Source organism: Dermacentor albipictus, unplaced genomic scaffold (assembly GCF_038994185.2).
Source record: "Dermacentor albipictus isolate Rhodes 1998 colony unplaced genomic scaffold, USDA_Dalb.pri_finalv2 scaffold_15, whole genome shotgun sequence".
Taxonomy (NCBI): domain Eukaryota; kingdom Metazoa; phylum Arthropoda; class Arachnida; order Ixodida; family Ixodidae; genus Dermacentor; species Dermacentor albipictus.
The window spans coordinates 3,943,958-3,968,068 of NW_027225569.1; the positions used below are offsets into that span (position 1 = coordinate 3,943,958).

At 47.3% G+C, this 24,111-nt stretch overlaps 1 protein-coding gene across 1 annotated transcript in view; it reads left to right on the forward strand.

The window, feature by feature from the left end:
* Window positions 1–24,111, forward strand: part of LOC139051893 (uncharacterized) — a 146,776-nt gene that overhangs the window by 66,849 nt on the left and 55,816 nt on the right. The window lies entirely within an intron of this gene.

Genomic DNA, 24,111 nt, shown 5'->3' on the forward strand with positions numbered 1-24,111 from the left:
AGTTTTCTTTGTTTTTTGCACTTTTAAACTATTGCTGATGACTTGCCATATGGTTCACACCCATTACATCACTTTTATTTTGCTACCCCCAGAGATGTATTTGCTGCTGCTCTTATTGTCTATGAATTTACTTAGTAATACAACAAATGGTGCCATGGTATGTTTACCTCAAAAATAGATGTCATCAAGAGCAGAATTTCTGTGGTAAAGGAAACTGCACGCTTTTGAATATAAGGGTACAGTACGAGCAGAATGTTACACATAAACTATTTGTATTCGAAGACTAACTACTGAATATTTTCTAAAACCACAAACCTCTTTAGTGTTTTCTTTCCGCTAAAAGAAGGTATCGCGCGTTATCACAAGTGAATCAGAGTGAAATGAGTTCGAAGCAGTGCATACTGAAAATACCTCGTGGAAGCTTTGTTTTACGCTGCGCGCCGGAAGCGTGCAAGAAAGCATCAGCGTGTCATTTAGAGTTTTTGGAAGTCTAACTATGTAGCAGTTTTGTCTTTAACGTTACAACCAGTGTCTTTTTTCATCTAAACAGACCCGTTTACTTCAGGTTATGGCACAGAAGTCTTTCAGTAGGCTTATTGCTTGAGCTTCTGACCTTTATTTATTTAACAAGGATTTGTATGCCGTTTTTGCACAGCTAGTAGCAGCCACCATTCATTCCTGGAAAGCTTGTTTGCTAAGAGGCTTTAAATATGTTTCGATACGATTCGCGCACATCCTTTCAATGGAAATTAGTCATCTTGTGAACAAAACAAATTTCTTGTACAACTTACCGTATCTACTCATGTAAAGCCGGCCCTAACGTGAGGCCTACACCCATATTTTAGAGTGCAAAATTATGCTAAAAATGTTTCACCAAGCTAGTTATTTTGCGCAAACTACTGCACGATGTTTTTCTTGCAAAAATAGGTCGTGGATTCTGTGTGTTCATAACCGGGCTGCAATGATTGCACTTTATTGCGAGAGCAATTCTATGGACCCTCCAATGAATTTTTGCTGCCCTAGTTGTCGTGAGGTTTCGTACATATTTTGGTATATGCAAGCTATATGCCATGGCACGCTAAATGTCATGAGGGATATGCAGGTTCTATTGCCCCCCATTCTGTCACTATAGTTACTCATACGAGCTCTTACATTCATGACAACAGTATTCCTCAGAATGTAGAGAACCACAGCCCCACGAACAAAGCCTATGAGCACCAAAAGCGCATGCCTTTTACCTTGAAACTTCTCAGACTTAAATATTAGACGAGCAAAAAAATAACAGAGCTTAAACCTTAAAACAATGTATTTTAATTTTGCGACTGCGCAATACCCTCGGTACTGGCCCAGGAAAGAGGTTTGAAACATACCCGATACGACAAAGACTTGTTAAAGTCGCTAAGAAGAGTTTCATTTAATTAATAAACATAAATGAAATTGTCGAATCGCAAGACCACAGAAAAAAATTCTGGGGATTTACGTGTCAAAACAAAATAACGATATGATTATGAGGCACGCCGCAGTCGGGTACTCTGGAAATTTCGGCCATCTGGTGATCTCTAACGTGCCCCCAATGTACACGGGCGCTTTTGGATTTCGCCCCCATCGAGATGCGGGGCCTCGAGCTCCACCACTGGAAAAGCTGGCGCCACCGTCGGCGTGACGTGCTAGGAGGGATCACGCGGACATAGCGGCCGCGTCGGCTGCTTCGGGCGCGCCGAAGCGAGCTGAAAACGAGTTTAAATTCCCTCGTACGCTGCGGTCCTCATTTAGTGGCGAAACTTTCCCGCTTCGAGTGTCTCCTTTACAACGCTTGAAAGCACTACATTAGGTAGTGGCTGCGCTTGAAGGCGCGCAACATGGTAGGCTACTGCTCGGTGCCGCAGGGCCGGACGCACGTAACGCAGGCCGTAGTCAGCCTTATCCACACGTAGCGGCAGGACAGGAAGCTGCGTGAAGCTTGGCTCGCGAAACATAAAACCGGCAAACAGTCATCGGCTACAACTCGGGTATGCAGCAAGCACAGACGCGAGGAAGATATCTGCTACGGCGCCCGGTCTGCGATGTTCTGAAAACGCGCACTGAGACGCTCGCCCGAATCCGCTGCCCGACTAATGTCATGACGGTTTGGTCTATGAACTTGTCGATTCTATAGACACTGGCAAGTTCAGTGGAGTGGAAAGGCAGCGGTAAGAAGCACATTTTAAAAAAGCATTGCATATGATCATGTTTGTTATGAAATTATGCACTGGTTTACAAAGAAGGAGCAGCGGAAAATTGCACCCTGAGGACATCGATAAACATACTGTGTGACGCAACTCGAGAAATAATATTGAAAGGTCAAATAATTTAGAAGAAAAAAAGATTGAATCGTCGCGACGGCACATCACAGTCCCCGTAGGCATCGAAGTCTCTACAATGAAATTATTGAACAGCTCTGATAGCGCCCACGCAACAATGGTTGCTTGTATACTGTCAAATGCTCATATGCTGTGGCCTGAAGCTCATGGCACGGTGCGAAAACGCGCATGCGGCGAAAGCGAAACAGTGCGCGGACAAGCCTGCAGACGCGCAGTCGGTCGCTTCGAATCTGCGCGATCGCTGCATTGAGGCTTCGTTCTATTACACTCCATTTAGTTATACAAACTCTATAAGAAAATATTTCACATAGTTTCATCTCAGCGTTTACCTACCTTTCACGCAAGAAGCCGGTTCGGGAGACTCCATCGCGGCGACCGCACACAGTGGCGTTCACTGTACGTGTTCGGTAAAGAGATAGCGTCTGTAAACGATCGTGTGCTTTCGGTTTGCCCAAGATTATTATTTAGACAGTAAGAAACTTCTCTCGTTTAGAAAGTACTTACAGAAATGTCCGGGAGAGCTCGCGCGTGGTGTTTTCAGTGAGCGCTGACAGCAAAACCTATGAGGAGCGCGCCACGTGATCCCTCATACTACGCCAGCGAGGCGCTCCCGATAGATGGCGACTCCGTAACTCCTCGCCGCCAATTCCATCCCACTACCTCCTGCTTAGGAGCGCAACACCGGAGCCACAAAGCAATCACTGCGGGTTGCTGGCAGGATTCAAAGAGAGGACCCCTAGCATAACAGCTTATTTTTACTTCGCGTGCGTTTACTCAAGTCATGCTGCCGCTACAGCTAGGAGTGCAACATATCGGCTAAAAATCTAAGACGTTGCATAACATTGCTTCTCCCTTCTGGAGAATATCTCATATTTTATTTGCATAGAAGTCTGAGAGATGTTCGAGGCTTCGATGAGTGGTCATGAGCTGGCCTTTTGCAAGGCGGGAACCCTCTAAAAAATCCAAAATAACATTGAGTGCCTTACGCGAGTGCTATATTCAACGAGCTGTATTTTTGCATTACTCAGTACAGTCGTGCTGCTTGCCTACCAAAATAAACATTTGTGCTGTATATATGTATAGGTGCTGCGTTTGACTATTTGACATTATACTCTATAAGCCACACTATTTATTTATTTCCCGAACCCTCATTAGCCATGTCAGGGCATTAGAGAGGGGAGGGAGTGGTTACAAAGAGGAACATCACACGAACAAAAGAGGTTATCTAGAATAATGTTTATCGCGCGTAGCTTACGATTTTTTTCAGCATCGTGATACAGTATTTTTAAGTGAATTACCTGAGATAACGGAAAACTAGAAAAATGTAGCCCGTGTGCAATACACATTTTAAGGTGAAAAAAACAATACAAACGCGGTATAGGAATAATAAATTACACAGATATAGGAACAAGAGCTATAATACGCACCAATGATAATACATTTAGGAACAATATATTAATGACATTAACAACAACAATAACGCATATACGCGGAAAATCAGCATCACGGCCATGCAAGGTTTCACCTCGAAGAAAAATAAAAAGAGCTTATAGATATTCATGTGCAGAAAAATGGACCAGCAAGCGTTTTTTGAATTCTTCAATGTTGTTACTTTTAAGCAGAACTGCTGGTAGGTAGTTCCACTCCAACGACGTCTTGGGGATGAAAGGTGCCGAGCAAGAAGTAGTGCGGCAAAGTGGTATGCCAACAAAATGCAGATGTTCAAGACGTGTTCAAGCGAAGTAGGCGGGATGAACAAGGCATTTGTAGGTCTTATTTTGTGTGATACATACTAAAGAAAAGGCTCAGTCGCGACACCTTTCAGCGCACCTCAGGGAGCGGTAATAACGCATTATTCATAAGTCACGCCTTCTGAACGTGTATAGGGTGTACAAATTGCAGGGGCGGGGTGATTTGGTAGAGCTTCAATAGACTTTAATACTGACTTAGTTTGGGGGGTCCCATATTGACAAAGCATATTCTAAATTAGTACCCACTAAAGATTTATATAGTATTAGTTGGAAGGAAGACGCAATAGGAAAAAAATATCTTTTTAGATGTTCCAGCATGCAATCAGCGTTGACGACAATGTGGCTTACATGATTATTCCATGCGAGGTTCGCGATTAGAAAAACACTAAAGTATGTGTACAATGTAATACATAGTAAAGATGTGTTGTTAATAAAATAGATTGGAAGATTTGTGGTTTCATAGCGTGAGAAGCGCATCACATTGCATTTAGTTGTGTTAAAGGACATTTGCCATTTATGACACCAGATAGTGACTGCGTCCAGGTAAGTTTGTAGTGATTCTGCGTCGTTATCATTCTTAGTCCCACGATAATTAGAACAATCACCAACAAAATATTTAGTTCAATACGATATGTTGGTAAGTAAATCATTCATATGCACGAAAAACGGTACGGGACCGAGCACCAATCCTTGCGGTACAGCCGATGTTACTGAAAATAATGAGAAGTTACAGCTCTCCCATGGTCTATTTGTGAACGGTTTGTTAGGAAGGATTCAATCTACGCCGATAACTCAGCGTCAATATTAACTTGTCCCAGTTTATAAAGCAGAATGGTATAGGGCACTTTATCAACATATTTACAAAATCTAAGAAGATACAATCAACTTCGGAACCATGACCAAAAAATTATTGAACGTCTTAGTAATGGAGTTATCCTGTCTTTCTCACGAAAAAGTTGCACTAAGCCAGGTTGCATGGGACGGAAACATCATTTGGCTTCAAGAAACTTTACCAAGCGGGAATATGTGACATACTCCATGATTTTACTGCAAATACTGGTTAACCATATCGGGGGGTAATTAGCTGATCAGTGCTTGTGGCTAGATTTATGGAGTGGGACCACTTTAGCTATATTGCAGTCCTCTGGTGACCTGCCAAGCTCATGGGATTGCTCGAATATCTTACAATATATTGTTACGACGCTACCAAGTAAGACGCCAGTCAGAAGAAGACGATTTCATGTGTATGGGTGGAATCAGTCTCGACAGTTATCTTGTTTATGCATCATTGTCTCTCTTGTAAATGTTGAAAACACGTCTTGACATGTAACTTATGCAACGTATCAAATTGTTGAGGAGTGCGGGGTACCCACGAGAAACAACAGTGGGGATTCGCAGTGGTCGTCACCGGATACTTGACAACATGGCGGATGAAATAGGATCCGACATGGCGCGGCCCACACCAACACCTACAACCCCAGCAGTTGTGCTGGCTCAGCCGCGGAATTAAGGAACGTTCTGCGGCACCAACCCCCTCGACGTGGAAGACTGCATCGCCACTTATGAGCGTGTAAGTGCCCCAAAGATACGGGATTCCGCGGTTATGTTGGCTAATGTTGAATTCCAATGGCGGTATCGGAGCAGCCGACGGACTCCGCGAGCGAGCACTCGACTCTGGCGCAGAGCAACCCCTCCAGATCCACGAGTGGAACACAACCTGCGCCGCCGGAGCAAGGCGGAAGCGGAAGTTCTATCACCGAGTTACCCAGGATACCTTGCGTGTTGTCACTTCCTTCCGCTGTTTGCTCCCAGCACCGCCGCACCGGTCACTTGTCTCTTCAGCGCCGTTCACCTGTTGTTTATTGTGCGGAATGGATATCCCGCCAAGCGTGCAGCAGCTTTTGCTTCCTCGCGAGTCGTGACCGGTGGCGCCTCCCAGCAGAAAAACGTGGTAAAGGAAATACGTCCGGCAGAGTTCCTGTCCACTCCGCCGATTTTGGCGGAGCAGCTTTTTCTGCTCCACGGAGTGACTCCCGCTCTGAATCCACTCCGACTCTCTCACTGGAACACCTTACTCCCGCCCTCACTCTGCCATCGGAACAAACTTGCTCCGAAACGAGCAGAAAAACTTGCTCCGACACCGCCATTGGAATTCAACATAACTTAGTCGTCCACCTACAAGGCACGGCGAAGGTGTGGTGTAACAACCAAGGAGAAGAGCTTCGTGACTGCGACACGTACAAACAGAAGCCGAGCTACTTATTCGGACCCGCTGGGAGGAAGAGCACCGTTAAGAAAGAAGTGGCGACCCGCGCCCAGACGTCCACAGAATCGTACATCTCTTTCGTTCAGGGATTGATGGCTCAGTGCCGGCAGCGATATGGCTGAGTCAGTCAAGGTTGGGCATGTACTGAAGGGGATCGCTGACGATGTTTCCAAACTGCTTATGCGCGAAAATTGTGAAACAGTGATGGACATCATGAGAGAGTGTCAACGAACGCTTTGAGCAGGCCAAGAGCCGTCGGATTGCACAGCCGTTCACACGTCTGCCCAGTACAGCAGCGACATTCTCTACTGACGAGAGGCTACGATTGCAGCAACCAGATCAGATGACCTGACTTGGATATTACAGCAATAACGTGAAGCCATGTCTACTGCAGGCCCTTTTTCGCGCCTCAATGAACCGAACAACTTGCCTACAGCACCATTTTTGCAGGCGAAGAACTCGCTAATCTTCGAGTTCATTCTGTATATGCAATTGCCGCTTCACAACTGTCTCATGCTTCAGGTCCATCGACTCATCCGCGGCATCTTGCACGCAAGCGAAATTGGCGATTGGTGAACTGCAAATGACCAGCCAATAAGTTTGCCTGCGAGCGTATTGGTGATCGTGCTCGCCATTGTAAAAACTGTATTGTCTCCTCCCCTCTGCGACCGTCTACCAGAAGAAATTATTGCCGGAGACAGAACGAGCGTCGTTACCAGCCTCCATTGGCACCGCAACAGCCGAACGATGACACTCGTGTTCCTCCGAACAGTCCCTCGTCGTCATTCTGACGCCACCAGTCCCGTTTGCCATCAGTTCGTCGGCCATTCTCCCTATCTCCGCAGGCTCGTCGCCCACCATACTCTATGCGGCCCCCGAAGCCCGTCTCCAAAAAACTAAGCGATGCAGCTCCCAGAGGTGAGGCTCATTTGACGACTCCAACCTATAATACCCTGTGATTACTTTGCCGACCAAACAGAACTTCACTGACGTTTTCGCCGTTGGCGTCAGTGTCCCACTCCTCACTGACTGTGGCACACACCTATCTGTGATGAGTGTGCAATTGCGCCAAAGCCTGAAAAAAGTTCTCGCACCCGCTGCATCACGTACACTACGCGTCGCCAACGGAGGAAGGCCTATCATGATTGTTATGTGCACCCCTCGCAGTGCATAATGGAGCGCCTAACGACTGTTTTCTTTGCGTTTCTGTACAAAACCCTTAGGACGTTACACTTGGCGCACACTTTTTATCGTCCCATTCCGCCCTCTTTGACTGCGCGTCTAGTGTCTTCAGCTTCAGCTGCCCCACGGCCGCTATAGTCCACCAATCACACAAGCACGGTTATGCTCTTCCGAAGACATCCGGCTGTCGCCTCAAGCCACAACGTACGTCAATCTACTGTCGTTCCCTTCTGTTCCTGATGGCGTCTGTATACTATGTCTGACCGCTGACATACTGCTTGAAATAAATTTGTCCGTTTCCTATACCGGTGCTCACTGCTACAGGCAATCAGACTTCGCTCCCTCTCCTTTACTTTAAGTGCTCGAATCAACCTTTTCCGAGAGGCACGTCGCGACGATATCTCGCATGTGAACGATTGCGAGATATCGGCTCTTGACACCAAACTTCCACTTGCCCTCTACAGGAACCTGCGATTCACCGGCTCTCGTAGCAGAACTTAGAAAGTTGATTGCACCTGATCTTGCGGCTCAATCTGAAGACCTACGCCGTCTCTCAGAAACCTACTGTGATATTTTGACCTGGGTGACCCCCGTTTAGCCCAAACATCGGTGGTCACCCATGGTATTTACACAGGAGACGCCAATCCGATATGCTGCTGGCCGTACTCTGTTTGACATGTTGAACGACAAGTGATACATCGAGAACTGAATAAGATATTGACTACAGGCGTTACATAGGCATCTTGCAATTTGTGGGCGTCCCCTGCTGTCCTTGTCAAGAGGACGGACGGCAGTTGGCACTTTTGTGTAGATTACATACACGTCAACAAAATCACACGCAAGGATGTCTTCCCCTTGCCGCGTATTGATGACGCCTTGGACTCCATGAGCGGAGCCCTTTTATCGACAGACCTCCGTACATAATATTGGCAAATCTCGGTAGATGACATGGAGCATGAGAAAACTTCATTCGTAACAAGTGGCGGCCTCTGCCAATTCACAGTTATGCCGATCGGCCTTTGTAATGCACCGGCTACCTTCCAAAGAATGATAGACTCCTTACTTCGCGGCTATGAATGGTGCACATGTCAGTGGTATCTAAAAGATATCATAGTCCTCTGAGCAACTTTCGCGAGTCATATCGGCTATTCTTCCTATTTTCTGATGCGTCGGCCTGCCATAGGACTCATCTAAGTGCCACTCTGGACGTCGTCAAATTACCGTTCAATTCTATCTCGTCAGTACCGATGGCGTTCAACCCGACCTGACAAGATTGGCGCTTTCCAGAGCGTGCTTTTTCCTTCTTCCGCCGCAGACGTAAGCTTTGTTGAGCTATGCGCGTATTTCCGCCATTTTATCAAGAATTTCGCCGATACGGTTCACCCACTCACCGACTTACTTAAGAAGGGCGTTGTCTTCACGTGGGGCCTTGTTCAAAATCGCCTTCTCCGGCTTCATACGCTTTTTCAGGACTCCCACATTGCTGGCTCATTGTGATGGATCTGCCGCCATTAAACTTCACACGGATGCCAGTGGCCATGGAATTTGGGCTGCACTTGTTCAATGACAGCTTAAGACAGAGCGCGTAAGTCCCTGCGCCAGCCGTCTCCTGTCACCCGCCGAAAGGAATTTTTCAATTACCGAACGGGAGAGCCTGGCGTGAATTTGGGCAGTTGCTAAATTTCGCCCTTACTTGTACGGCCGCACATTTTTCGTGGTTACCGACCACTACGCCTTGTGCTGGTTCTCCTAACTTAAAGACCCCACTGGACGATTGGGTAGATGGGCGCTATGACTGCGAGGATATCCATTTGCTGTTTTGTACAGGTCAGGCTGTTTGCACAAACACGCCGACTGCCTCACCCGTCATTCTGTCAACAACCCTGAATATGAAGTCCATGGCACCGACTCTGGCATCCGGGTCATTTATGATCTGCACTACATCCGCATGGAACAACGGCTGATGACCGGTAACGTGTCCTCACAGACCGTCTCCATTCTGGGCAGTCGGAGCTTGCGTTGCGCATGTTCGTGCTACGCGACGGCGTTCTCTACTGTGGAAGCTTACGCCCTGAAGGACCAGAATGTTTAATCGTTGTACCAGGCCATCTCCTGACATGAGTTCTCGGACGTCATGTGCATGATGCCCCTACTGCAGGCCATCTTGGCGTTTCGCATACGTGCGACCACGCACGGCTCCGCTTCTACTGGCCAGGCCTGTACCGCTTTGTGCACCGCTACGTGTCAGCATGTACACTCCGTTAGCGCCACAGAATACCTGCTGTTCTGCCTGCTGCATACCTTCACCGCATCAATGTGCCCTCAGAATCGTTATTTCGAATAGGTCTCGATCTTCATGGCCCTTCTTACGACGTCCAAATATAGCAATAAGTGGGGCACTGTCGCGACTGATTGCGACACCCGGTACGCGATCATGATAGCTTTGCCCACAAGCTGTGCAGCTGAGGTTGCAGATTTCTTTTTGCATGACGTCATCATTCACCAAGGTTCACTCCGGCAGCTGCTCACTGATTATGGCTGCACCTTCTTGCTCCGAGTAATTGATGACCTACTTCGCCCCTGTTATGGCGAGCACAAGCTTTCCATCCCCCATCATCTGCAGACAAACGTACTGGCGGAGCGGCTGAAAGGCGCGTTGACAGAAATGCTATGTACGTTTCCAACGACCACAGTGATTGGAATAGCACCATATCTTTCGTGATCTTGCCATATGATTATTCCCGTCACGAGATGGCTGGCTTTTTGCCCATTTACCTTCTGTTTGGCCACCACCCTTCTTTGCCCTTTGACACGCTGCTTCCTTCCTCACAAGCTCAAAACGTGTTCACCCGGGGTTGCACGGCACGCCAGATTTATGGCTCCCGGCTCACCGAGTCTTAGGCCACGCAGAAAATCCGGTACGTCATCCGACGTCGGGACGTTCCATATCCTACTGGCTCAGTTGTTCTCCTATGGACACCATGTCGCCGCGTCAGCTCGCCTTAAAAGCTGATGTCGTGCTACGCAGGGCCCTACACGATGTTGCGTTAGCTTGGGGCTGCCAACTACGAGGTCGCTCCGCTGGACTCGCGTGTCCCTACGGACGTTGTGCATGTGTCCCGGTTCAAGTCTTACTTTGACGCGAGTTAACCTCCCATATTGTTAGCGCCGAGACGGGGCCTTTGTAAATAGTCCATTGTAAAGGCAGAAGTGCATGGTTTGCCACATGGGCTTAAGAGGAAGCTTTAGCTCGGATCCTCCTATCTACATACATGTAAAAGCAGAATTCATTTTTCTCGGCAACAACTGTGCCAAATTTGACGAGGTCTGTTGCATTTAAAAGAAAGCCTTAATATCTAGTGACTGGTGGTTTCAAATTCTTGACGAATGTCCCCGATTTTTTATTGAAAACTGGCAAAATCGAGAATTTTCAGAATACGAGGATATCAATTTAGAACTCCGTAACGCAGCAATGAAATGTGATATCAGATATCAGTGAATTGCATATAATAGTAGATCTCAAGCGGACAAAATTGATATGCTCCACATGAATCTGAAAAAAATCAGTAATATGGAAATACAGATCTTGTAGAACCCTCATACACAACGTAACAAATGCGCGTACGATATAAATTGACATAAACAATTTGTCTTCTTTAAATGATCTAATGGATGCTGTTTAAAGAATCGCGATATCTGTTCTTAATGCAGAGCTATTAATGTCTAAACTTCGTGCGTCTATTATTTTCGGAATTACAAACATTTAAAAATTCGTTTCACAAAATTCAGACCCTAAATCGAAATTCCGCTTCCCACCGTAGCTAGAATTGAACTTACTCTCTCAAATGCACAAAATTTGACTATAATTGTTACAGGTTTATTCTCAGATGTTTTTGCGTTTTACATGTATATGATTCGGCCGCGTCGAAGTCCGACCTGAGCTAAAGCTTCCTCTTAAGCTCATGAAGTTGATTTGCGCCAAGGATACCTGTCCATACTTTAATACTTACTTTATAAGAAGCCTACCGAACCATCAATATGCCGGCTGCTTCTAACTGCAGCAAAGAAAACTATTGAACCAATACAAGCAATGGTGACATCATTTTATCATGCGAGTGTTCAGATTTGTAACCTTTGGCTGCGGAGTAAGTTGAGAAATTGCGTGCATAATTAACAAAGCTACGTTAATTAAGTTTGCAGTTATTGATCTTGCCCGAGAGGAAAACTAACAGTCGCAGTTCCAGAGGCAAGAACTGCGTTTACGCCGAACATTTAATTCAAGGCCTCATTCTTCCCCGGCGAACGAAATTGAACTGCACGCGCATATCCACACCGGAGCCGTTGTTTCTACTATTAGTGAGAAGCTTTGCCGCAATTTGAACAAAGTGACCATTCCCCTTACCTCTCTTTCTCTGCGTACGGCAACCATTGAGCGCAAATAGGATTTTTGTGTCATCAAAGAACAGTTACACTCGCATTTGAGGCAGTGCCTTGCCCGGTTTGCAGAATTCTTGCCTAAAGAATTCCGGTGCTCCAATAGCCTTACATTTACGCATCAGCCTGTCATAAAAGGGCGCATCACAAAGGGATTTGGTAAACAAGAGCAATCTTACAGGGCACTCGCGTTTTCCCATGTTCTGTGCTGGTCGGGGGCAGCTCATTTGGGATGCGTGATGCGTCGATTTAAAATATATGTTTCTTATCTAAGCCTAAATGACAGCGATATAGGCGATGTGAGTTACGGTAGCTCGTTGGTTTAGATTAACGACGCCGTTCGCGCAGCACTTTCGTCTTACGCCTATTGCCTATTTGCGCACGGAAATGAAAGGCAGGAGGGTAACACGCCTTCCTGAGATGAAACATTTGGAATAACTCTTTGTTTGACAGTTGGACATGTTTAAAGGGCTCCCGATATAAACCACCTGCAAGTCGGTATCAGCTTGCAAAGGAGAACTCAGATGAAACGTTGTCAAGCGGATAAGCTTTTAATTATGATAAGGATATCTTTATTAAAATTCCTTAACATGAGGTCAAAGCCGACTAATAAGCATTTAAATTTTTCTCTGTTATCAAGACCTCATGTTAATATAATGTTCCTGTCTATTACAGCCTCCTAAATTAAAGAGTGAGTTATGAATAACGAATTGTTGCGGTAAATGTGTAAACGCACACGACAAGAAGAGTCGTAGTCAGTTTCGTAGTATTCACTTAATGAAGCTGGAGAACGTCTATACTCTCAACCGTTGCAGTGATGTCAAGCACAAAACACTTCCAAAAGAGTGAGTCACAAATATAACATATTATAAAAGGTGTGCTTGCGCTGGAAAACACTCAAAGCACAACGATGGCTATGCCCTCTGGATCTGATCTACGGATCAAGACATCGTTTCATCAGATTGGAATGTCGGGTACTCAAATGACATGGAGAATGTGCGCCAGTTCGCTTCAAGCGCGCAATCTTCAAGCGCGAATGTTCGCTTCAAGTGCGCAATCTGATCAGATAACGCTCTTTAGCTATTGAAGCCGTCCAAAATACTGGATATGAGAAACACATGCAGGTGCGTTTAGAGCTAACCTATAACTTGAGAACAGTGATTAGACTGTAAAAAAATATCCCCCCCCACAAAAAAAGGAAGAGAATACAGTTGTTTTTAACGTTGGCTGAAACATAGTGCTCGTGGTGAAAAGGGCCCACAAGGACTGCACAGCGGCGCTCACATGCAGAAAATTCAAGAGCTAAACACTTTCCAATTACTGGTATTTATCAAACCAGCATATCGCGGTTCAATGTAGCCCTGTTTTCCAGGGGCCAGTTCCACCGCGGGTACTGTGTTGGAGCACAGATTTCATGTCAGCATTATTTGTCGGAAAATCACAGCATTTTTTCTTTACATCTTAACATTAGACAGCCAAAATACATGCATCGAAACCGCCATCCTAATACTTCTGTACTTCTTGTTTTAACATACATGTCCACGCTGATCCATATGGTGCAAAGTACTGAAAATGTTTCCATTGCTTTCCCCCAGGCAGCAGTTTTGATTCCTGATGATGGCACGAAACCGAGCCTGATACCACCAGCGCTCAGAAATCTAAGCATAAGCATGGACAATGTTCTCGCACACCCTGTGTGATGTACCGTAGCGCTGAGAATAGTCCATTGTAAATACAGAGGTGCATGGTTGGCCACATTTGCTTAAGAGGAAGCTTTATCTCGGATACTCCTATCTAAATACATGTAAAGGCAGAATTCGTTTTTCTCGGCAACAACTGCGCCAAATTTGACGAGATCTAGTGCATTTAAAAGAAAGACTTAATATCTAGTGACTGGTGGTTACAAAGTTTTAACTGAGGCCGCCAATTATTAACTTGAACAATGTGACCAATTATCAGTTTGAACAAAGTGACCATTCCCCTTACCTCTCTTCAGTGGCGTAGCAACAGGGGTGGCCGAGGGGCCGTGGGCCCCGGGTGCAAGGGGCCAGTGAGGGGGGGGGGGGGGTGTCATATACGTCTGAAGACACCCCTCTTTTCGCCGGCTCCACCCAGGGAGGAGGGTGACAGAAGACCTATAGGCCCCGGGTGCCAGACAACCTAGCTACGCCACTGCCTCTCTTTCTCTGCGTACGGCAACTACGCATCGCATTCACCCTTCAGCGTCGTGCACAGCCAGGTTCGTCATTCAGAGCGCTATGTATGTCATCGAATTTGTCGTCCTACCTCGTTCCCGCACGAAGTTACTCTTGGCTGGAATTTTCTATCTGTGAATCAAGCTCTTATTGAATGCGCGCGTACCGAACTAACGCTATCAGTGCCGTGCTTTGACCCTCACGACCATTATTCTCCTAAAATGGTTGCCACCTCTGACATCGATATCGCACCTTTCTCTGCCGCTCTGGTTCCTCTATCATGTAACCCTGCGGTGAACTCATCTGTTCTGTTTTCGCCGTCGGCAACTTGTGCACGCCACCGGAACTTTCTGCTTCCGTTTGCTGTCGTCACTTTTTGCGACGGTTCTGCTGCCCTTTACGCGTGCACTCCGTCCACCTGCCCATTCGAAGCATTCGATTGTGTTCTCTCGGCGACCAAGTTAGGTGATACGGCATAACTTCCGATTTGTGCCGTCACTCCTCCCGCAGCGACCGATGCCCCTGCAGACGTCTTTGCTCGTGCCATCGATGCAGAAGTCACACCTGCGCAGCACGCAGAAATCTTCAAGCTCCTCCAACGTTTTCGTTCCTCATTTGACATTGGCCAACCATCCTTGGGCCAAGCGTCCGCAGTCATTCACCGTATCGACACCGGACAACAAACACCATTGCGCCAGCGTCCGTATCTTGTCGGCCGCTGAACGCCGTATCATCGACCAGCACGTTGACGACATGCTGGAGCGGGCCATCATGCAGCGCTCTAACAGTCCCTGGGCATCTCCGGTTGTCCTTGTTAAAAAAAAGATGGCTCCATTCGGTTCTGCGTCGACTATCACCGCCTTAACCGAATAACGCGCAAAGATGTTTATCCTCTGCCGCGCTTCAACGATGCCTTGGAAAATCTGCAGGGAGCGGAATCCATTTCCTCGCTGGATCTGCGCTCCGGGTACTGGCAACTGCCAATGGCAGAGACCGATCGCCAAAAGACAGACTTTGTAAATCCTGATGGGCTGCATGAATTTACCGTCATGGTGTTCGGCCTGTGCAACGCGCCTGCCATTTTCGAGCAAATGATGGACACCATTCTTCGAGGGCTGAAGTGGAAAACGTGCCTGTTATTTAGATGACATTGTGGTTTTTTCGAGCGACTTTGCGTTGCACCTCAGCAGCCTCAAGCAAGTACTTGCGTGCCTCTCTACTGCGGGACTGCAAATAAATTTGAAGAAATGCCACTTCGGAGCTCGCACGCTTACCAAAGACCGTATCCTCCCGGACCCCACGAACCTTAGCGCCGTATCCGAGTTCCCTAAACCAACCACCATGAACGAGCTTCGCATCTTCATCGGCTTGTACTATTTCCGATGCTCCATCCATAACTTTGTCTCTATCATCGCCCCCTTGACGCAGCTTTTCACTGGCAGTTCTGACCTATCAGCCTGGTCCCTGGCGTGCGGCGACGCATTCCAAGAACTGCGAGCATTTTCACCTCTCCTCCAGTACTGCGACACTTCGATCCCTCTGCTCCAACTGAAATCCATATGGACGCTAGTGGAGTCGGGCTCGGCGCTATCCTTGTACAACGCAAGGATGGCTTCGAAGAGTACTTCATCGCATATGCCAGCTGCACCCTTACTAAAGCCGAGGCGAACTACTCTGCTACATAGAAGGCATGTCTGGCCATCATTTGGGCTATCGGAAAATTTCGTCCTTATGTGTAAGGGCCTCCATTTGACATCGTGACCGGCGTCATACCCCATGGTGGGTATATTCACTAAAAGATCCCATTTGTCGGCTCACCCGTTGGGCACTGCGCCAAGAGTACGACATCCGCGTTGTTTATCGCTCCGGCCAAAAACATTCGAAGTAGTAGCTTAGCGCAAATAAAACCACGAACACAAGGGAGACAGACAAGGACAAGCGCTTGTCCTTGTCTGTCTCCCTTGTGTTCGTGGTTTTATTTGCGCTAAGCTACTACTTCAAATATGGACGACCAACTAGCCCAACAGTCAACTCTACCAAAAACATTCGGACGCAGAAGCTCTATCCCAGTCACCCCTGCCCTACGGTCCAGTCCCCTCGTCTATTTCCACTTGCGGAGACTTCGCCTTCAACATTTCCGACATGCCATCAGAGTAGCGAAAGACCCATGGATCTCTTCGCTTAATGACTTCCTGTCTAGCCAGTCGCCAGCTCCGATCTCTCGGACGCTTCGTCTTCAAGCCGTGCACTTCATCATTCCGGATAACCTGCTGTACTGCCGCAACTACCATTCGAGTGGCCGCAAGTGGTTGCTGGGTATACCTCGACACCTCCGCTTCGCCATCTGCGCCACGTTCCACGACTACCCACAATGCGGCCACGCTGGTGTATTAAAGACATACTTTCGCCTCCAGCTTCGGTACTATTGGCGCGGCATGTACCGCTTCGTTCGCCAGCATGTCCGGTCATACCACGTATGCCAAAGACGCAAGACGCCAAATCAACATGCCACGGGCCCCTTGGAACCTTCACCATGCCCAGCGCGTGCGTTCGACCGCATCGGCATTGACCTATACAGTCCGCTTCCCAACACTCCAAGCGGCAACCGATGAGTTATTGTTGCTATCGACCACCTCACGCGGTACGCTGAAACTTCAGCCCTAGCACCTGCCACAGCAAAAGACGTTGCCAGGTTTATCCTTCAAAACCTGATTTTACGCCATGGAGCACCTCGAAAACTACTAAGCGATCGCGGTCGCGCTTTCCTCTCAGATGTCATTTCAGCATTACTAAAGGAGTGTCGCATCATTCACCGCACTACCACGGCATATCATCGTCAAACTAGTGGGATGATAGCACATTTCAACCGCACCCTTAGCGATATGTTGGCCATGTATGTTTCATCTGACCACTCGAATTTGGATCGCATTCCGCCTTTCGTCACCTACGCTTACAATACCGCCACGCAAAGCACCACTGTGTTCTCCCGTTTCTTTTCTACTTTACGTACACGAACCTTCATGCACTATGGACACGATTCTACCTTACCGGCCAGATGCGTCGGAGTGGACAACTGTTTCTAGAGCGGCTGCTTACGCCGAAGAATGTCGCCAGCTCACTCGTTCGTTCCCATCCCAGGACCAGTGGCACCAGAAGCATCGCCACGATTCATGCACTACGGCTACGGCTACATATAAGTATGGAGCGGGCCTGCTCCATACAGCATAAATTTGCCACTTCCTACCACTCTGAAACGAACGGCCTCACTGAGCGTTTCAACCGCACCCTTACAGACATGCCATCCAAATACGTTTCAGACGACGAACGTGACTGGGACCTGGCTCTACCTTACATTACCTTTGCATACAGCGCTTGCCCTCTCGAAACTGCCGGCTTTTCCCCGTTTTACCTCTTGTACGGCCGAAAACCGACGTTACTACTAGACACCGTGCTTCCATCCACCAGAGCTTCAACTAGCGCTTATGCCCGTGATGCAATCGCCCGTGCCGACCATGATCGTCGACTTGCGCGCGTTCGTCTACAGGTGTCTCAAGACAAACAGAAGCGACGCTACGACTTCCGTCACCGTGATGTCCATATTGCACACGGCACCCTCGTGTTGCTTTGGTCAATATCGCGTAAAGGTAACCTTTGTGAGATACTGCTTTCCTGTTATACAGGCCCATATCGCGTGCTCCGCCAAGTGACAGATGTCAACTATGAAATTGTTCTAGCCACGCCCACTATGCCCTCCGCTGTGACAACGAGTCAAAGTGTCCACGCCGCCCGACTCAAGCCCTACAACTCTCCAAGCGCCTTGGATATTTAACAGCACCATGACGGCACTTTAGCCACCGGGGGGTAGTAGTACGATATTACGATACTCAAGAGACGAGCCGCCGCGAGAACGCCGACGAAGTGGGTCTGTGCCCTTGGCGCGAGGAAATGTCGGCCTGGCGCGCTGGCTCCAGTCCAGGGTAAAGAGCCTGTAAATAGGCTCTTCCGTCTGTGTCTTTCTACACGTAACAGTAAACAAAGAAATATACATATATATATATATTTCGGAAAGCTGGTTGGGACCCAGTCTCCGCGTATACGTTCGTGGTCAATAATGCCATACGTGCCTTTCATGTCAGTTTATACCGTTCATGAGAGGCGTGACATGACCTGTCATATCACACGTGTTGCGAAAGTCGTTGATGGCGATGTTCATGACATTGAATGTAAAAAAAAGAGGGCGCCACGTCCTTAGAGTTGACTTCTCTTCTGAACGGTGGGTCATTTGACATCATTTTAGACAACACTATGACGCTCGGCCAGTAGCAGCGCCAGGAATGGAAGCAGAGGTCAAGAAAGTTGGCAACAAAGTAAGCTTGGCAACGAAGTAGATAGCAACATCAAGTGCAAATACATTCCCAGAAGACATCAAAAAAGAAAGTCTGAGAAAAAGAGACAGTGAGTTAAATGCAAATTATTGGAACAAAAAGACCATGGAGATTTACAAAAAATGGCTGAACAAATTAGAGGGGAGTTGTTGTATAATAATGCAAATGGAAGTTCCTTGTAATTTGAGGCTCGAGCTGGTAACGGAAGGACGAAAACATACCGAAAGAAATATTCACACTATGATAAGGCATGTGTATGCAGCAGCAAAGAGCAGGAGACCAGTCAACACATCCTAATGCAGTGCCAAGGCATTCAACCTGTGAGACCCGTTGGAAAAGTACACATTCCGGAAGTGGCTGGATTTAAAGTGTACGGCAGCATGAAGGGGTACGCGCTCGATATAAGCAAGGCATTTAGATTACTTGTGGAAATAATGTAGGAAAGTCATCAAAACGACAGGATGCGTTACAAGCACAGATAGCGGTGCAAGGCAGACAGAAGTTTTCAGGAAGAGAAAAATTTCAAGGAGTTGCATACAAGAACGCTAGAATGAAAAACATGTATAGCATATTTGCTTAACTCCAGCAGTCTAGGTGAATATTTATCACCGCTCTATTTTAAACGTGATGCAAACAACTAATCGTGATCATTGCGAACGGCGAAAGGAAAATGTAGGCGCAACTCTACTCTTTCCGAGAGCACACAAGGGAACGTGTGTAGTGAGCGAAAGCCGCGACTAACGAACACCTTTCAGAAGCACGGAAATGTGATGGCAATGGAAGGAATAACCGGTCAGCGGTCGAAATAAACAAGAAGCCTTTAGGGTATTGGCGGGAAAAAGCAGGGTGGATATTTACAGATATCGATCTCCACAGGCATCCGTAACGGTACAAGGTAGATCGCAAGGTTTATGCAAGACGAGAATGCTCAGGAGATTCCGTAAAATGCTACGCTGAAAAGGATACATAGCATGCTGGAGTCGGTCAAGCTGGCAGCTGATCAGGGGATGCCCATAAACAGTCATCGTCTTGTGTAACTCCATATCGACACTTTTCGTTACGATCCCGTGGGCGCTGCCAGGTTTGATCACGTGGTGGCACATCCATTTGCTCGCGTCAGCTGCCTTCGTTGACTTAATGTTTACACTGGATGTACAGTCGCCCAAATATTTAGCTGGTGTGCGGGAGCGACGACTTTTCCGTGCGTCAGCGCCGTTTGACGGGGCGAGGCTGGAAACAGTCTGAGGCTAAGCGCATGCGAACAAAGCGCGCTCAGCTGGGCCCATCGTCTACTAGGCTGTTTCCAGCCTCGCCGCGTCATACGGCGCTGACGGCCGGAAAAGTCGCCGCTCCCGCACACCAGCTAAAGATTTGGGTGACTGTACATGACACCCAGTGCGGATCGGGAAACCTCTGTTTCGGGACATATTGCAGACGCTGACAGCGTGGACGACACGAAGCTTTGGCGACAGCTTCAACGGAAATGTAAAAGCGCCTTCTGTGCTCATCAAGCGTTGTCCGAAAGGCGTGCCCAATGTACATGGTGGATTCTATAAAAGCGAGGATAAAAATGTATTCTAAGCGATCCCACTATTTCGCTTATAAATTTAGTCAGGCGAAGTGCGTTTTGCTCTTTGTACTGTTTTGCCAAATACTTTTAAACAGCGGATTATCAAGGTTCCGACTCTGTGAAGTTCATCGGTGCAGTCACTTTTTGATTATTTTTTGCCGAATTGCTCCTGTGTGTGCTCAGTTACAATATATTTTTTATTGCGGCGCACAAGGCTTGGAAGGTAGCTGTTTTGTACTTTGTAATAATCACCATCAGCATCATCAGCCTGGTTACGCCCACTGCAGGGCAAAGGCCTCTCCCACACTTCTCCAACTACCCGGGTCATGTAATAATTGTGGCCACGTTGTCCCTGCAAACTTCTTAATCTCATCCGCCCACCTAACTTTCTGCCGCCCCCTGCTACGTTTTCCTTCCCTTGGAATCCAGTCCGCAATCCTTAATGACCATCGGATACCTTCCCTCCTCATTACAAGTCCTACCCATGCCCATTTCTTTTTCTTGATTTCAACTAAGATGTCATTACCTTGCGTTTCTTCCCTCACCCAAACTACTCTTTTCTTATCCCTTAACGTTACACCTATTATTCTTTCAATAGCTCGTTGCGTCGTCCTCAATTTAAGTAGAACCCTTTTCGTAAGCCTCTAGGTTTCTGCGCCGCATGAGACTACTGGTAAGACACAGCTGTTATACACTTTTCTCTCGACGGATGACAACCTGCTGATCATGATCTGAGAATGCCCTGCCAAATGCACCCCAGCCCATTCTTATTCTTTTCGTTATTTCAGTCTCATGACCCGGATCTACAGTTACTACCTGTCCTTAGTAGATGTATTGCCTTACCACTTCTAGTGCGTCACTACCTATCGTAAACTGGTGTTCTCTTCAGAGATTGTTAAACATTACTTTAGTTTTCTGCAGATTAATTTTTAGACACACCCTTATGCTTTGCCTCTCCACATCATGGAGCATCCATTGCAATTGGTCCAAAGCAAGGAAATATCATCAGCGAATCGCAAGTTGCTAAGGTATTCTCCGTTAACTTTTATCCCCAATTCGTCCCAATCCAGGTCTCTGAATACGTCCTTTAAACACGCTGTGAATAGCATTGGAGAGATCGTATTTCCCTGCCTGACGCATTTCTTTATTGTAATTTTGTTGCTTTATATATGGAGGGCTACGGTGGCTGTGGAACCGTTATAGATATTTTTAAGTATTTTTATATACGGCTCGTTACACTCTGATTCCGTAATGCCTCCAGGATTGCTGAGGTTTCGACTGAATCAAACGCTTTCTCGTAATCGATGAAACCTATATATAAGGGTTAGTTATATTACGCACATTTCTCTATCACCTGTTCGATAGTGTGAATATGGTAAATTGTTGAGTAGCCTTGACGGAATCCTGCCTGGTCGTTTGTTTGACCGAAGTCTAAGGTGTTCCTGATTGTACTTGCAATTACTTTAGTAAATACTTTAGCAGAGCTTTATTTGGATGTTAGCGATACAAGGTTAGTGGACGAGTAATTCTTTTTATCCCCAAGGAAAGCCGTGCATTGCCGAGGGCCGCTAAGACAGGCTGTCCGTATTTAGCAACCGTGTCGTAGACTTGGTCACGCATATTCATTCGATTCCTTAATATGCCAGTCATTATTTTTACAGCCACATACTGCACACATCTTCAATCCACAGCTCTACATTTTGCCGCATGAATGGCACGCAGCGCATGAGCGAAAACGCAGTTGCATTTCCGACAGCTGATCGCACAGAAGCACGGCCGAGACGATAACGTTTTCTTATTCGTGAAGTTTCGCTGAGGCATCGCTGTACGCGCCGCCGTTTGTTCTGGTATCTCTAGAACAAACTCCGTGAAAAGGCTCAATGGGGAACCAGCGTTGGATAGGCGGCGCGTCGCAAAGAGTGCGTTGCACGCCGCCCTGGCGACGAAACGCAGCATATACCAGCCCTTCGACCAGACGACACACGTGCGCGGCCGTATTATAGTTAGTATGTTTCCGTTTTCGCGCCGCTTCAAGTGGTCAGTCTTCGTAAAGAAGCTGGCGCCATCAACTGAAGAAATGACGAAAGAAGCTTTTATGGCTTTATATATTTTTCACAGTGTGTCGCTGCGAGCACGTGTGTTTCTTTAACGGTTGCGCCGTGTGTCGTTGCCATGCTTGCGTGGCAGAGTGCCTCGCAAATCTAGCAGCTATGGCTCCGGTCGTGCTGCGCTATGGTTTCGGAAGTATTAGTTGCCCTGAAGACATTCCATATTTCTCTGGCTAGACATAAAAAATTCTGATGTTACTTCGCCACAGCAGTCAATGAAGAAGAAAGCTTTATCGCACCACCTGACTCGCGCAAGCAAAGGTTTGAGTGCTCCGCTGCTGGATCCGTAAGAACGCTGGCTACATTTAGCACTAATTACACAAATTTACTGGATACATCTCAGCGCCGAGTCCTCATCCGCATGCGCATTTTTAAAAACACATAGGCGGCGTAGTCGCGCGTGCGCCGGCAGTATGCGCATACAACTCGTATTACAAGGCAACTTCGCTCCCACCTAATTCTTGGCAGTGAATGGATAATATTTACCTTTCGCATCGTTCGCTTGGTGCGGTGGCGTTGGAAGTTGCTTGGCGGCGGTATTGCGAAGGAAAATTGGTAGGTACTTATTCCGGATGGTGCATGCTATTGTTCATTTTGTTTCCGACGAAATGCCGACTACAGATTCTGCTGTTTGGTACTTTCTGCCATGGCTGACCATCTTCACTATCCAATAAACCAAGCACACACGCGAAATTCGATTTAGAAACCAGCCCGACACCGCTTGACAGGGCGACAAGACGGGAACTTACTCCGCTCGCCTGACTGCTTGGATCCAACGCCGTCTCCGTTCTTGTTCTTGGGGTTTAGATGGAAAGACGCAGAAGGATACATCCTCCCTCATCCCGACGTAGTTGTGACGCTTGTATACACAACAGTATTGTCGGCATCCTTTCGTTTTCCTTCGACTTTCAGGCCACGTAACGCCTCTACCAGTAGCAATTTTGGTCCGCGGGAGCGGCTGCATTGCGCACGTTCTGACCGCCTGGGCCGCGCTGCAGACGTCGTGAAAACTCCAGCGCTGGTTCCCCATAGGCAAATATCGAGTTGTGCATACAGGAACTATATCGGTATGCAGAGCAACACAGGCGGCGTTCCTTCCCCGGGGAAAGCGTCGCAAAACTATTCAGCTAATTGATTAATTTGCTCACACGTGCTTCTGCTTGTCAGCGAAGATCTTGCCATTTTCAATGTGCGAGCGTGGTTACATCCTAACGGTGTGCTCTTCAACACCGCATCCTCACGCACCATTGCTATCTCGGAGGCTGCGATGGAATTTCGAAAGTTGGAACGCTTGAAGACAGATGGCGCGTAGGATACACAGTAAAATAATTTACACCCTTGATGGTGAAAATTGCGACTCATAACACCCTTGAAGGGTGTTTTCATTCAAAAAACATCCCATCATCATGACTTTTTGCGAAGCATAGGGAAGTTCTAGGTGCCATAACACCCTTTTACCCACCGAAAGGGTGCACTGACTAAGAATATTGGGGGTGGGTGCAACGGTGTTTTTGTTTGTTTTTATCACATTCACAAACATACAGTTGCACGAAGAGACGGCGTGTCCCACGGCACTAAAAACCAGTGGCGGATCCAGAAATGTGCCCTCCCCTACCCCAACCGCTTCCCCCCGAGACATGTCGGGCTTTCAGTGCCGACAAAACTCCTGAAGAGAGTCCCCCTCCGTTTCACTGTCTGTTTTGATAAGCCCTTTTTAAATATGTCCTGCAAAAAACCTGTTGCTGAAGCACTACTATCTACTATGTCACAGTGTTCCAGGTGGCACACAGTTTTTAAATGTCGTCACGCACAAATTCCGAGGAATCCAAAAGCGCGCACCTACTTTTTCAAATATTGAGT